The sequence below is a fragment of the Taudactylus pleione genome, unplaced genomic scaffold, assembly GCF_031769625.1.
Source record: "Taudactylus pleione unplaced genomic scaffold, aTauple2 ptg000134l, whole genome shotgun sequence".
Taxonomy (NCBI): Eukaryota; Metazoa; Chordata; class Amphibia; order Anura; family Myobatrachidae; genus Taudactylus; species Taudactylus pleione.
In genome coordinates this window covers 4722501-4738387 of record NW_028284536.1, presented here as the reverse complement: position 1 = coordinate 4738387, position 15887 = coordinate 4722501, and the positions used below count along the sequence as shown (strand labels likewise).

At 35.1% G+C, this 15887-nt stretch overlaps 4 non-coding genes across 4 annotated transcripts; all 4 read left to right on the top strand.

The window, feature by feature from the left end:
* Positions 1-3446: 3446 nt before the first annotated feature.
* TRNAN-GUU (transfer RNA asparagine (anticodon GUU)) lies at positions 3447-3520 on the top strand. Its single transcript has one exon. It is a non-coding gene; the product is annotated as a tRNA-Asn (tRNA).
* Positions 3521-9988: 6468 nt separating this feature from the next.
* TRNAN-GUU (transfer RNA asparagine (anticodon GUU)) lies at positions 9989-10062 on the top strand. The gene has a single exon. It is a non-coding gene; the product is annotated as a tRNA-Asn (tRNA).
* Positions 10063-10925: 863 nt separating this feature from the next.
* Positions 10926-10999, top strand: TRNAN-GUU (transfer RNA asparagine (anticodon GUU)). The gene has a single exon. It is a non-coding gene; the product is annotated as a tRNA-Asn (tRNA).
* Positions 11000-12799: 1800 nt separating this feature from the next.
* TRNAN-GUU (transfer RNA asparagine (anticodon GUU)) lies at positions 12800-12873 on the top strand. Its single transcript has one exon. It is a non-coding gene; the product is annotated as a tRNA-Asn (tRNA).
* The last annotated feature ends 3014 nt before the right edge of the window (positions 12874-15887 follow it).

Sequence of the window (15887 nt, the reverse complement as noted above, 5' to 3'; positions counted from 1 at the left end):
AGCATTTTTAAGTGGAAGCCTGTGTTATGTTAAAACCAGGTGTTATCTTATCAGTACAAAGGTAAGGAATTAAGAAAAACTTTTTGAGGTTTGAAGATTTTTCTTACAAAATCATTATCTTTTTGCATCACCAAAGTGTAAGCTGGAAAGATGATTTTGATAAATTACTTGTTAGAACACCTGATTTGCTCTTCTGGAGTCAATGTAGTTTGTTTTTCTCAATAACCATAGAAGTAATAGGGTAAAGTAAAGACATTATGTGGATTTTTTGCTACAGCACTTCTGTCAAAATACGATTAAAATGAGTTAAGATGATAATGGATTTTCTACTATAAGCAAAGACCAAAAAAGTCAAAATACCAATCCCAATTTTAGATTTGATAAATGAAAATAACACATAGCAGAGGATGGTTTCGATCCATCGACCTCTGGGTTATGGGCCCAGCACGTTTCTGCTGCGCCACTCTGCTGCTCATGGAAGTGCTTAGAACTCAAGAAGGGTTGATTCATCACAAGAACATGGCAATGTGTTCCTTTTAATTAACGAAAAATCCTAAAATAACTGTCCAGATTAGAGACTTTATAAACTTTGGCAAGGAAACTTTCCAGATCAATGTTTCTTAGCTGTTGTTTGTTTATGTCTCATACAGGGTCTCTGTGGTGCAATTGGTTAGCGCGTTCAGCTGTTAACTGGAATGTTGGTGGTTCAATCCCACCCAGGGACGAGTATATTCTATTAGTCAAATTTTGGGGAATTTCAGGTAGAGAAGTCAACATGTCAAACTACCTATTTTATGTTAGGGTTCAAGACTTTCTCTGAAACAATTATCTCTAAAGTGAGTTTAATTTAATTTAAGCCAATTTATTCAACATTTAGAAAATAAATGAAGGTAAATGTTGTACCTGGTTATATCTAATCAGCAGAATGCAACCTAGCAGCATTTTTAAGTGAAAGCCTGTGTTATGTTATAACCAGGTGTTATCTTATCAGTACAAAGGTAAGGAATTAAGAAAAACTTTTTGAAGTGTGAAGATTTTTCTTACAAAATCATTGTCTTATTGCATCACCAAAGTGTAAGCTGGAAAGATGATTTTGATAAATTACTTGTTAGATCACCTGATTTGCTCTTCTGGAGTCAATGTAGTTTGTTTTTCTCAATAACCATAGAAGTAATAGGGTAAAGTAAAGACATTATGTGGATTTTTTGCTACAGCACTTCTGTCAAAATACGATTTAAATGAGTTAAGATGATAATGGATTTTCTACTATAAGCAAAGACCAAAAAAGTCAAAATAGCAATCCCAATTTTAGATTTGATAAATGAAAATAGCACAGGATGGTTTCGGTCCAACGACCTCTGGGTTATGGGCCCAGCACGCTTCCGCTGCGCCACTCTGCTGCTCATGGAAGTGCTTAGAACTCAAGAAGGGTTGATTCATCACAAGAACATGGCAATGTGTTCCTTTTAATTAATGAAAAATCCTAAAATAACTGTCCAGATTAGAGACTTTATAAACTTTGGCAAGGAAACTTTCCAGATCAATGTTTCTTAGCTGTTGTTTGTTTATGTCTCATATAGGGTCTCTGTGGCACAATTGGTTAGCACGTTCGGCTGTTAATTGGAATATTGGTGGTTCAATCCCACCAAGGGATGAAAATCTTCTATTCGTCAAATTTTGGGGATTTTTAGGTAGAGAAGTCAACATGTCAAACTACCTATTTTATGGTAGGGTTCAAGACTTTCTCTGAAACAATTATCTCTAAAGTGAGTTTAATTTGATTTAAGCCAATTTATTCAACATTTAGAAAATACCTGAAGGTTAATGTTGTTCCTGGTGATATCTAATCAGCAGAATGCAACCTAGCAGCATTTTTAAGTGGAAGCCTGTGTTATGTTAAAACCAGGTGTTATCTTATCAGTACAAAGGTAAGGAATTAAGAAAAACTTTTTGAAGTGTGAAGATTTTTCTTACAAAATCATTGTCTTATTGCATCACCAAAGTGTAAGCTGGAAAGATGATTTTGATAAATTACTTGTTAGATCACCTGATTTGCTCTTCTGGAGTCAATGTAGTTTGTTTTTCTCAATAACCATAGAAGTAATAGGGTAAATTAAAGACATTATGTGGATTTTTTGCTACAGCACTTCTGTCAAAATACGATTTAAATGAGTTAAGATGATAATGGATTTTCTACTATAAGCAAAGACCAAAAAAGTCAAAATACCAATCCCAATTTTAGATTTGATAAATGAAATAGCACAGGATGGTTTCGATCCATCGACCTCTGGGTTATGGGCCCAGCACGCTTCTGCTGCGCCACTCTGCTGCTCATGGAAGTGCTTAGAACTCAAGAAGGGTTGATTCATCACAAGAACATGGCAATGTGTTCCTTTTAATTAACGAAAAATCCTAAAATAACTGTCCAGATTAGAGACTTTATAAACTTTGGCAAGGAAACTTTCCAGATCAATGTTTCTTAGCTGTTGTTTGTTTATGTCTCATATAGGGTCTCTGTGGTGCAATTGGTTAGCGCGTTCGGCTGTTAACTGGAATGTTGGTGGTTCAATCCCACCCAGGGACGAGAATATTCTATTAGTCAAATTTTGGAGAATTTTAGGTAGAGAAGTCAACATGTCAAACTACCTATTTTATGTTAGGGTACAAGACTTTCTCTGAAACAATTATCTCTAAAGTGAGTTTAATTTGATTTAAGCCAATTTATTCAACATTTAGAAAATACATGAAGGTAAATGTTGTTCCTGGTTATATCTAATCAGCAGAATGCAACCTAGCAGCATTTTTAAGTGGAAGCCTTTGTTATGTTATAACCAGGTGTTATCTTATCAGTACAAAGGTAAGGAATTAAGAAAAACTTTTTGAAGTGTGAAGATTTTTCTTACAAAATCATTGTCTTATTGCATCACCAAAGTGTAAGCTGGAAAGATGATTTTGATAAATTACTTGATAGAACACCTGATTTGCTCTTCTGGAGTCAATGTAGTTTGTTTTTCTCAATAACCATAGAAGTAATAGGTTAAAGTAAAGACATTATGTGGATTTTTTGCTACAGCACTTCTGTCAAAATACGATTTAAATGAGTTAAGATGATAATGGATTTTCTACTATAAGCAAAGACCAAAAAAGTCAAAATAGCAATCCCAATTTTAGATTTGATAAATGAAATAGCACATAGCAGAGGATGGTTTCGATCCATCGACCTCTGGGTTATGTGCCCAGCACGCTTCTGCTGCACCACTCTGCTGCTCATGGAAGTGCTTAGAACTCAAGAAGGGTTGATTCATCACAAGAACATGGCAATGTGTTCCTTTTAATTAACGAAAAATCCTAAAATAACTGTCCAGATTAGAGACTTTATAAACTTTGGCAAGGAAACTTTCCAGATCAATGTTTCTTAGCTGTTGTTAGTTTATGTCTCACATAGGGTCTCTGTGGCGCAATTGGTTAGCGCGTTCGGCTGTTAACCGGAAGGTTGGTGGTTCAATCCCACCCAGGGACGAGAATCTTCTATTAGTCAAATTTTGGGGAATTTTAGGTAGAGAAGTCAACATGTCTAACTACCTATTTTATGGTAGGGTTCAAGACTTTCTCTGAAACAATTATCTCTAAAGTGAGTTTAATTTGATTTAAGCCAATTTATTCAACAATTAGAAAATACCTGAAGGTTAATGTTGTTCCTGGTGATATCTAATCAGCAGAATGCAACCTAGCAGCATTTTTAAGTGAAAGCCTGTGTTATGTTATAACCAGGTGTTATCTTATCAGTACAAAGGTAAGGAATTAAGAAAAACTTTTTGAAGTGTGAAGATTTTTCTTACAAAATCATTGTCTTATTGCATCACCAAAGTGTAAGCTGGAAAGATGATTTTGATAAATTACTTGTTAGATCACCTGATTTGCTCTTCTGGAGTCAATGTAGTTTGTTTTTCTCAATAACCATAGAAGTAATAGGGTAAAGTAAAGACATTATGTGGATTTTTTGCTACAGCACTTCTGTCAAAATACGAATTAAATGAGTTAAGATGATAATGGATTTTCTACTATAAGCAAAGACCAAAAAAGTCAAAATACCAATCCCAATTTTAGATTTGATAAATGAAAATAGCACATAGCAGAGGATGGTTTCGATCCATCGACCTCTGGGTTATGGGCCCTGCACGCTTCTGCTGCGCCACTCTGCTGCTCATGGAAGTGCTTAGAACTCAAGAAGGGTTGATTCATCACAAGAACATGGCAATGTGTTCCTTTTAATTAACGAAAAATCCTAAAATAACTGTCCAGATTAGAGACTTTATAAACTTTGGCAAGGAAACTTTCCAGATCAATGTTTCTTAGCTGTTGTTTGTTTATGTCTCATACAGGGTCTCTGTGGTGCAATTGGTTAGCGCGTTCAGCTGTTAACTGGAATGTTGGTGGTTCAATCCCACCCAGGGACGAGAATATTCTATTAGTCAAATTTTGGGGAATTTCAGGTAGAGAAGTCAACATGTCAAACTACCTATTTTATGTTAGGGTTCAAGACTTTCTCTGAAACAATTATCTCTAAAGTGAGTTTAATTTAATTTAAGCCAATTTATTCAACATTTAGAAAATAAATGAAGGTAAATGTTGTTCCTGGTTATATCTAATCAGCAGAATGCAACCTAGCAGCATTTTTAAGTGAAAGCCTGTGTTATGTTATAACCAGGTGTTATCTTATCAGTACAAAGGTAAGGAATTAAGAAAAACTTTTTGAAGTGTGAAGATTTTTCTTACAAAATCATTGTCTTATTGCATCACCAAAGTGTAAGCTGGAAAGATGATTTTGATAAATTACTTGTTAGATCACCTGATTTGCTCTTCTGGAGTCAATGTAGTTTGTTTTTCTCAATAACCATAGAAGTAATAGGGTAAAGTAAAGACATTATGTGGATTTTTTGCTACAGCACTTCTGTCAAAATACGAATTAAATGAGTTAAGATGATAATGGATTTTCTACTATAAGCAAAGACCAAAAAAGTCAAAATAGCAATCCCAATTTTAGATTTGATAAATGAAAATAGCACATAGCAGAGGATGGTTTCGATCCTTCGACCTCTGGGTTATGGGCCCAGCACGCTTCCGCTGCGCCACTCTGCTGCTCATGGAAATGCTTAGAACTCAAGAAGGGTTGATTCATCACAAGAACATGGCAATGTGTTCCTTTTAATTATCGAAAAATCCTAAAATAACTGTCCAGATTAGAGACTTTATAAACTTTGGCAAGGAAACTTTCCAGATCAATGTTTCTTAGCTGTTGTTAGTTTATATCTCGAATGGGGTCTCTGTGGTGCAATTGGTTAGCGCGTTCGGCTGTTAACTGGAAGGTTGGTGGTTCAATCCCACCCAGGGACGAGAATCTTCTATTAGTCAAATTTTGGGGAATTTTAGGTAGAGAAGTCAACATGTCTAACTACCTATTTTATGTTAGGGTTCAAGACTTTCTCTGAAACAATTATCTCTAAAGTGAGTTTAATTTGATTTAAGCCAATTTATTCAACATTTAGAAAATACCTGAAGGTTAATGTTGTTCCTGGTGATATCTAATCAGCAGAATGCAATTTAGCAGCATTTTTAAGTGGAAGCCTGTGTTATGTTAAAACCAGGTGTTATCTTATCAGTACAAAGGTAAGGAATTAAGAAAAACTTTTTGAGGTTTGAAGATTTTTCTTACAAAATCATTATCTTTTTGCATCACCAAAGTGTAAGCTGGAAAGATGATTTTGATAAATTACTTGTTAGAACACCTGATTTGCTCTTCTGGAGTCAATGTAGTTTGTTTTTCTCAATAACCATAGAAGTAATAGGGTAAAGTAAAGACATTATGTGGATTTTTTGCTACAGCACTTCTGTCAAAATACGATTAAAATGAGTTAAGATGATAATGGATTTTCTACTATAAGCAAAGACCAAAAAAGTCAAAATACCAATCCCAATTTTAGATTTGATAAATGAAAATAGCACATAGCAGAGGATGGTTTCGATCCATCGACCTCTGGGTTATGGGCCCAGCACGTTTCTGCTGCGCCACTCTGCTGCTCATGGAAGTGCTTAGAACTCAAGAAGGGTTGATTCATCACAAGAACATGGCAATGTGTTCCTTTTAATTAACGAAAAATCCTAAAATAACTGTCCAGATTAGAGACTTTATAAACTTTGGCAAGGAAACTTTCCAGATCAATGTTTCTTAGCTGTTGTTTGTTTATGTCTCATACAGGGTCTCTGTGGTGCAATTGGTTAGCGCGTTCAGCTGTTAACTGGAATGTTGGTGGTTCAATCCCACCCAGGGACGAGTATATTCTATTAGTCAAATTTTGGGGAATTTCAGGTAGAGAAGTCAACATGTCAAACTACCTATTTTATGTTAGGGTTCAAGACTTTCTCTGAAACAATTATCTCTAAAGTGAGTTTAATTTGATTTAAGCCAATTTATTCAACATTTAGAAAATACCTGAAGTTAATGTTGTACCTGGTGATATCTAATCAGCAGAATGCAACTTAGCAGCATTTTTAAGTGGAAGCCTGTGTTATGTTAAAACCAGGTGTTATCTTATCAGTACAAAGGTAAGGAATTAAGAAAAACTTTTTGAGGTTTGAAGATTTTTCTTACAAAATCATTATCTTTTTGCATCACCAAAGTGTAAGCTGGAAAGATGATTTTGATAAATTACTTGTTAGAACACCTGATTTGCTCTTCTGGAGTCAATGTAGTTTGTTTTTCTCAATAACCATAGAAGTAATAGGGTAAAGTAAAGACATTATGTGGATTTTTTGCTACAGCACTTCTGTCAAAATACGATTAAAATGAGTTAAGATGATAATGGATTTTCTACTATAAGCAAAGACCAAAAAAGTCAAAATACCAATCCCAATTTTAGATTTGATAAATGAAAATAACACATAGCAGAGGATGGTTTCGATCCATCGACCTCTGGGTTATGGGCCCAGCACGTTTCTGCTGCGCCACTCTGCTGCTCATGGAAGTGCTTAGAACTCAAGAAGGGTTGATTCATCACAAGAACATGGCAATGTGTTCCTTTTAATTAACGAAAAATCCTAAAATAACTGTCCAGATTAGAGACTTTATAAACTTTGGCAAGGAAACTTTCCAGATCAATGTTTCTTAGCTGTTGTTTGTTTATGTCTCATACAGGGTCTCTGTGGTGCAATTGGTTAGCGCGTTCAGCTGTTAACTGGAATGTTGGTGGTTCAATCCTACCCAGGGACGAGTATATTCTATTAGTCAAATTTTGGGGAATTTCAGGTAGAGAAGTCAACATGTCAAACTACCTATTTTATGTTAGGGTTCAAGACTTTCTCTGAAACAATTATCTCTAAAGTGAGTTTAATTTAATTTAAGCCAATTTATTCAACATTTAGAAAATAAATGAAGGTAAATGTTGTACCTGGTTATATCTAATCAGCAGAATGCAACCTAGCAGCATTTTTAAGTGAAAGCCTGTGTTATGTTATAACCAGGTGTTATCTTATCAGTACAAAGGTAAGGAATTAAGAAAAACTTTTTGAAGTGTGAAGATTTTTCTTACAAAATCATTGTCTTATTGCATCACCAAAGTGTAAGCTGGAAAGATGATTTTGATAAATTACTTGTTAGATCACCTGATTTGCTCTTCTGGAGTCAATGTAGTTTGTTTTTCTCAATAACCATAGAAGTAATAGGGTAAAGTAAAGACATTATGTGGATTTTTTGCTACAGCACTTCTGTCAAAATACGATTTAAATGAGTTAAGATGATAATGGATTTTCTACTATAAGCAAAGACCAAAAAAGTCAAAATAGCAATCCCAATTTTAGATTTGATAAATGAAAATAGCACAGGATGGTTTCGATCCAACGACCTCTGGGTTATGGGCCCAGCACGCTTCCGCTGCGCCACTCTGCTGCTCATGGAAGTGCTTAGAACTCAAGAAGGGTTGATTCATCACAAGAACATGGCAATGTGTTCCTTTTAATTAATGAAAAATCCTAAAATAACTGTCCAGATTAGAGACTTTATAAACTTTGGCAAGGAAACTTTCCAGATCAATGTTTCTTAGCTGTTGTTTGTTTATGTCTCATATAGGGTCTCTGTGGCACAATTGGTTAGCACGTTCGGCTGTTAATTGGAATATTGGTGGTTCAATCCCACCAAGGGATGAAAATCTTCTATTCGTCAAATTTTGGGGATTTTTAGGTAGAGAAGTCAACATGTCAAACTACCTATTTTATGGTAGGGTTCAAGACTTTCTCTGAAACAATTATCTCTAAAGTGAGTTTAATTTGATTTAAGCCAATTTATTCAACATTTAGAAAATACCTGAAGGTTAATGTTGTTCCTGGTGATATCTAATCAGCAGAATGCAACCTAGCAGCATTTTTAAGTGGAAGCCTGTGTTATGTTAAAACCAGGTGTTATCTTATCAGTACAAAGGTAAGGAATTAAGAAAAACTTTTTGAAGTGTGAAGATTTTTCTTACAAAATCATTGTCTTATTGCATCACCAAAGTGTAAGCTGGAAAGATGATTTTGATAAATTACTTGTTAGATCACCTGATTTGCTCTTCTGGAGTCAATGTAGTTTGTTTTTCTCAATAACCATAGAAGTAATAGGGTAAATTAAAGACATTATGTGGATTTTTTGCTACAGCACTTCTGTCAAAATACGATTTAAATGAGTTAAGATGATAATGGATTTTCTACTATAAGCAAAGACCAAAAAAGTCAAAATACCAATCCCAATTTTAGATTTGATAAATGAAATAGCACAGGATGGTTTCGATCCATCGACCTCTGGGTTATGGGCCCAGCACGCTTCTGCTGCGCCACTCTGCTGCTCATGGAAGTGCTTAGAACTCAAGAAGGGTTGATTCATCACAAGAACATGGCAATGTGTTCCTTTTAATTAACGAAAAATCCTAAAATAACTGTCCAGATTAGAGACTTTATAAACTTTGGCAAGGAAACTTTCCAGATCAATGTTTCTTAGCTGTTGTTTGTTTATGTCTCATATAGGGTCTCTGTGGTGCAATTGGTTAGCGCGTTCGGCTGTTAACTGGAATGTTGGTGGTTCAATCCCACCCAGGGACGAGAATATTCTATTAGTCAAATTTTGGAGAATTTTAGGTAGAGAAGTCAACATGTCAAACTACCTATTTTATGTTAGGGTACAAGACTTTCTCTGAAACAATTATCTCTAAAGTGAGTTTAATTTGATTTAAGCCAATTTATTCAACATTTAGAAAATACATGAAGGTAAATGTTGTTCCTGGTTATATCTAATCAGCAGAATGCAACCTAGCAGCATTTTTAAGTGGAAGCCTTTGTTATGTTATAACCAGGTGTTATCTTATCAGTACAAAGGTAAGGAATTAAGAAAAACTTTTTGAAGTGTGAAGATTTTTCTTACAAAATCATTGTCTTATTGCATCACCAAAGTGTAAGCTGGAAAGATGATTTTGATAAATTACTTGATAGAACACCTGATTTGCTCTTCTGGAGTCAATGTAGTTTGTTTTTCTCAATAACCATAGAAGTAATAGGTTAAAGTAAAGACATTATGTGGATTTTTTGCTACAGCACTTCTGTCAAAATACGATTTAAATGAGTTAAGATGATAATGGATTTCCTACTATAAGCAAAGACCAAAAAAGTCAAAATAGCAATCCCAATTTTAGATTTGATAAATGAAATAGCACATAGCAGAGAATGGTTTCGATCCATCGACCTCTGGGTTATGTGCCCAGCACGCTTCTGCTGCACCACTCTGCTGCTCATGGAAGTGCTTAGAACTCAAGAAGGGTTGATTCATCACAAGAACATGGCAATGTGTTCCTTTTAATTAACGAAAAATCCTAAAATAACTGTCCAGATTAGAGACTTTATAAACTTTGGCAAGGAAACTTTCCAGATCAATGTTTCTTAGCTGTTGTTAGTTTATGTCTCACATAGGGTCTCTGTGGCGCAATTGGTTAGCGCGTTCGGCTGTTAACCGGAAGGTTGGTGGTTCAATCCCACCCAGGGACGAGAATCTTCTATTAGTCAAATTTTGGGGAATTTTAGGTAGAGAAGTCAACATGTCTAACTACCTATTTTATGGTAGGGTTCAAGACTTTCTCTGAAACAATTATCTCTAAAGTGAGTTTAATTTGATTTAAGCCAATTTATTCAACAATTAGAAAATACCTGAAGGTTAATGTTGTTCCTGGTGATATCTAATCAGCAGAATGCAACCTAGCAGCATTTTTAAGTGAAAGCCTGTGTTATGTTATAACCAGGTGTTATCTTATCAGTACAAAGGTAAGGAATTAAGAAAAACTTTTTGAAGTGTGAAGATTTTTCTTACAAAATCATTGTCTTATTGCATCACCAAAGTGTAAGCTGGAAAGATGATTTTGATAAATTACTTGTTAGATCACCTGATTTGCTCTTCTGGAGTCAATGTAGTTTGTTTTTCTCAATAACCATAGAAGTAATAGGGTAAAGTAAAGACATTATGTGGATTTTTTGCTACAGCACTTCTGTCAAAATACGAATTAAATGAGTTAAGATGATAATGGATTTTCTACTATAAGCAAAGACCAAAAAAGTCAAAATAGCAATCCCAATTTTAGATTTGATAAATGAAAATAGCACATAGCAGAGGATGGTTTCGATCCATCGACCTCTGGGTTATGGGCCCAGCACGCTTCCGCTGCGCCACTCTGCTGCTCATGGAAATGCTTAGAACTCAAGAAGGGTTGATTCATCACAAGAACATGGCAATGTGTTCCTTTTAATTATCGAAAAATCCTAAAATAACTGTCCAGATTAGAGACTTTATAAACTTTGGCAAGGAAACTTTCCAGATCAATGTTTCTTAGCTGTTGTTAGTTTATGTCTCAAAAAGGGTCTCTGTGGCGCAATTGGTTAGCGCGTTCGGCTGTTAACCGGAAGGTTGGTGGTTCAATCCCACCCAGGGACGAGAATCTTCTATTAGTCAAATTTTGGGGAATTTTAGGTAGAGAAGTCAACATGTCAAACTACCTATTTTATGGTAGGGTTCAAGACTTTCTCTGAAACAATTATCTCTAAAGTGAGCTAAATTTGATTTAAGCCAATTTATTCAACATTTAGAAAATACCTGAAGGTTAATGTTGTTCCTGGTGATATCTAATCAGCAGAATGCAACCTAGCAGCATTTTTAAGTGGAAGCCTGTGTTATGTTAAAACCAGGTGTTATCTTATCAGTACAAAGGTAAGGAATTAAGAAAAACTATTTGAGGTTTGAAGATTTTTCTTACAAAATCATTATCTTTTTGCATCACCAAAGTGTAAGCTGGAAAGTTGATTTTGATAAATTACTTGTTAGAACACCTGATTTGCTCTTCTGGAGTCAATGTAGTTTGTTTTTCTCAATAACCATAGAAGTAATAGGGTAAAGTAAAGACATTATGTGGATTTTTTGCTACAGCACTTCTGTCAAAATACGATTAAAATGAGTTAAGATGATAATGGATTTTCTACTATAAGCAAAGACCAAAAAAGTCAAAATACCAATCCCAATTTTAGATTTGATAAATGAAAATAGCACATAGCAGAGGATGGTTTCGATCCATCGACCTCTGGGTTATGGGCCCAGCACGCTTCTGCTGCGCCACTCTGCTGCTCATGGAAGTGCTTAGAACTCAAGAAGGGTTGATTCATCACAAGAACATGGCAATGTGTTCCTTTTAATTAAAGAAAAATCCTAAAATAACTGTCCAGATTAGAGACTTTATAAACTTTGGCAAGGAAACTTTCCAGATCAATGTTTCTTAGCTGTTGTTTGTTTATGTCTCATACAGGGTCTCTGTGGTGCAATTGGTTAGCGCGTTCAGCTGTTAACTGGAATGTTGGTGGTTCAATCCCACCCAGGGACGAGAATATTCTATTAGTCAAATTTTGGGGAATTTCAGGTAGAGAAGTCAACATGTCAAACTACCTATTTTATGTTAGGGTTCAAGACTTTCTCTGAAACAATTATCTCTAAAGTGAGTTTAATTTAATTTAAGCCAATTTATTCAACATTTAGAAAATAAATGAAGGTAAATGTTGTTCCTGGTTATATCTAATCAGCAGAATGCAACCTAGCAGCATTTTTAAGTGAAAGCCTGTGTTATGTTATAACCAGGTGTTATCTTATCAGTACAAAGGTAAGGAATTAAGAAAAACTTTTTGAAGTGTGAAGATTTTTCTTACAAAATCATTGTCTTATTGCATCACCAAAGTGTAAGCTGGAAAGATGATTTTGATAAATTACTTGTTAGATCACCTGATTTGCTCTTCTGGAGTCAATGTAGTTTGTTTTTCTCAATAACCATAGAAGTAATAGGGTAAAGTAAAGACATTATGTGGATTTTTTGCTACAGCACTTCTGTCAAAATACGAATTAAATGAGTTAAGATGATAATGGATTTTCTACTATAAGCAAAGACCAAAAAAGGCAAAATAGCAATCCCAATTTTAGATTTGATAAATGAAAATAGCACATAGCAGAGGATGGTTTCGATCCTTCAACCTCTGGGTTATGGGCCCAGCACGCTTCCGCTGCGCCACTCTGCTGCTCATGGAAATGCTTAGAACTCAAGAAGGGTTGATTCATCACAAGAACATGGCAATGTGTTCCTTTTAATTATCGAAAAATCCTAAAATAACTGTCCAGATTAGAGACTTTATAAACTTTGGCAAGGAAACTTTCCAGATCAATGTTTCTTAGCTGTTGTTAGTTTATATCTCGAATGGGGTCTCTGTGGCGCAATTGGTTAGCGCGTTCGGCTGTTAACTGGAAGGTTGGTGGTTCAATCCCACCCAGGGACGAGAATCTTCTATTAGTCAAATTTTGGGGAATTTTAGGTAGAGAAGTCAACATGTCTAACTACCTATTTTATGGTAGGGTTCAAGACTTTCTCTGAAACAATTATCTCTAAAGTGAGTTTAATTTGATTTAAGCCTATTTATTCAACAATTAGAAAATACCTGAAGGTTAATGTTGTTCCTGGTGATATCTAATCAGCAGAATGCAACCTAGCAGCATTTTTAAGTGGAAGCCTGTGTTATGTTAAAACCAGGTGTTATCTTATCAGTACAAAGGTAAGGAATTAAGAAAAACTTTTTGAAGTTTGAAGATTTTTCTTACAAAATCATTGTCTTATTGCATCACCAAAGTGTAAGCTGGAAAGATGATTTTGATAAATTACTTGTTAGATCACCTGATTTGCTCTTCTGGAGTCAATGTAGTTTGTTTTTCTCAATAACCATAGAAGTAATAGGGTAAAGTAAAGACATTATGTGGATTTTTTGCTACAGCACTTCTGTCAAAATACGAATTAAATGAGTTAAGATGATAATGGATTTTCTACTATAATCAGAGACCAAAAAAGTCAAATTGCAATCCCAATTTTAGATTTGATAAATGAAAATAGCACATAGCAGAGGATGGTTTCGATCCATCGACCTCTAGGTTATGGGCCCAGCACGCTTCCGCTGCGCCACTCTGCTGCTTATGGAAATGCTTAGAACTCAAGAAGGGTTGATTCATCACAAGAACATGGCAATGTGTTCCTTTTAATTAGCGAAAAATCCAAAAATAACTGTCCAGATTAGAGACTTTATAAACTTTGGCAAGGAAACTTTCCAGATCAATGTTTCTTAGCTGTTGTTAGTTTATGTCTCACATAGGGTCTCTTTGGCGCAATTGGTTAGTGCGTTCGGCTGTTAATTGGAAGGTTGGTGGTTCAATCCCACCCAGGGACGAGAATCTTCTATTAGTCAAATTTTGGGGAATTTTAGGTAGAGAAGTCAACATGTCTAACTACCTATTTTATGGTAGTTTTCAAGACTTTCTCTGAAACAATTATCTCTAAAGTGAGTTTAATTTAATTTAAGCCAATTTATTCAACAATTAGAAAATACCTGAAGGTTAATGTTGTTCCTGGTGATATCTAATCAGCAGAATGCAACCTAGCAGCATTTTTAAGTGAAAGCCTGTGTTATGTTATAACCAGGTGTTATCTTATCAGTACAAAGGTAAGGAATTAAGAAAAACTTTATGAAGTTTGAAGATTTTTCTTACAAAATCATTGTCTTATTGCATCACCAAAGTTTAAGCTGGAAAGATGATTTTGATAAATTACTTGTTTGAACACCTGATTTGCTCTTCTGGAGTCAATGTAGTTTGTTTTTCTCAATAACCATAGAAGTAATAGGGTAAAGTAAAGACATTATGTGGATTTTTTGCTACAGCACTTCTGTCAAAATACGATTTAAATGAGTTAAGATGATAATGGATTTTCCACTATAAGCAAAGACCAAAAAAGTCAAAATAGCAATCCCAATTTTAGATTTGATAAATGAAAATAGCACATTGCAGAGGATGGTTTCGATCCAACGACCTCTGGGTTATGGGCCCAGCATGCTTCCGCTGCGCCACTCTGCTGCTCATGGAAGTGCTTAGAACTCAAGAAGGGTTGATTCATCACAAGAACATGGCAATGTGTTCCTTTTAATTAATGAAAAATCCTAAAATAACTGTCCAGATTAGAGACTTTATAAACTTTGGCAAGGAAACTTTCCAGATCAATGTTTCTTATCTGTTGTTTGTTTATGTCTCATATAGGGTCTCTGTGGCACAATTGGTTAGCACGTTCGGCTGTTAATTGGAATATTGGTGGTTCAATCCCACCAAGGGATGAAAATCTTCTATTCGTCAAATTTTGGGGATTTTTAGGTAGAGAAGTCAACATGTCAAACTACCTATTTTATGGTAGGGTTCAAGACTTTCTCTGAAACAATTATCTCTAAAGTGAGTTTAATTTGATTTAAGCCAATTTATTCAACATTTAGAAAATACCTGAAGGTTAATGTTGTTCCTGGTGATATCTAATCAGCAGAATGCAACCTAGCAGCATTTTTAAGTGGAAGCCTGTGTTATGTTAAAACCAGGTGTTATCTTATCAGTACAAAGGTAAGGAATTAAGAAAAACTTTTTGAAGTGTGAAGATTTTTCTTACAAAATCATTGTCTTATTGCATCACCAAAGTGTAAGCTGGAAAGATGATTTTGATAAATTACTTGTTAGATCACCTGATTTGCTCTTCTGGAGTCAATGTAGTTTGTTTTTCTCAATAACCATAGAAGTAATAGGGTAAATTAAAGACATTATGTGGATTTTTTGCTACAGCACTTCTGTCAAAATACGATTAAAATGAGTTAAGATGATAATGGATTTTCTACTATAAGCAAAGACCAAAAAAGTCAAAATACCAATCCCAATTTTAGATTTGATAAATGAAATAGCACAGGATGGTTTCGATCCATCGACCTCTAGGTTATGGGCCCAGCACGCTTCTGCTGCGCCACTCTGCTGCTCATGGAAGTGCTTAGAACTCAAGAAGGGTTGATTCATCACAAGAACATGGCAATGTGTTCCTTTTAATTAATGAAAAATCCTAAAATAACTGTCCAGATTAGAGACTTTATAAACTTTGGCAAGGAAACTTTCCAGATCAATGTTTCTTAGCTGTTGTTTGTTTATGTCTCATATAGGGTCTCTGTGGTGCAATTGGTTAGCGCGTTCGGCTGTTAACTGGAATGTTGGTGGTTCAATCCCAGCCAGGGACGAGAATATTCTATTAGTCAAATTTTGGAGAATTTTAGGTAGAGAAGTCAACATGTCAAACTACCTATTTTATGTTAGGGTACAAGACTTTCTCTGAAACAATTATCTCTAAAGTGAGTTTAATTTGATTTAAGCCAATTTATTCAACATTTAGAAAATACATGAAGGTAAATGTTGTTCCTGGTTATATCTAATCAGCAGAATGCAACCTAGC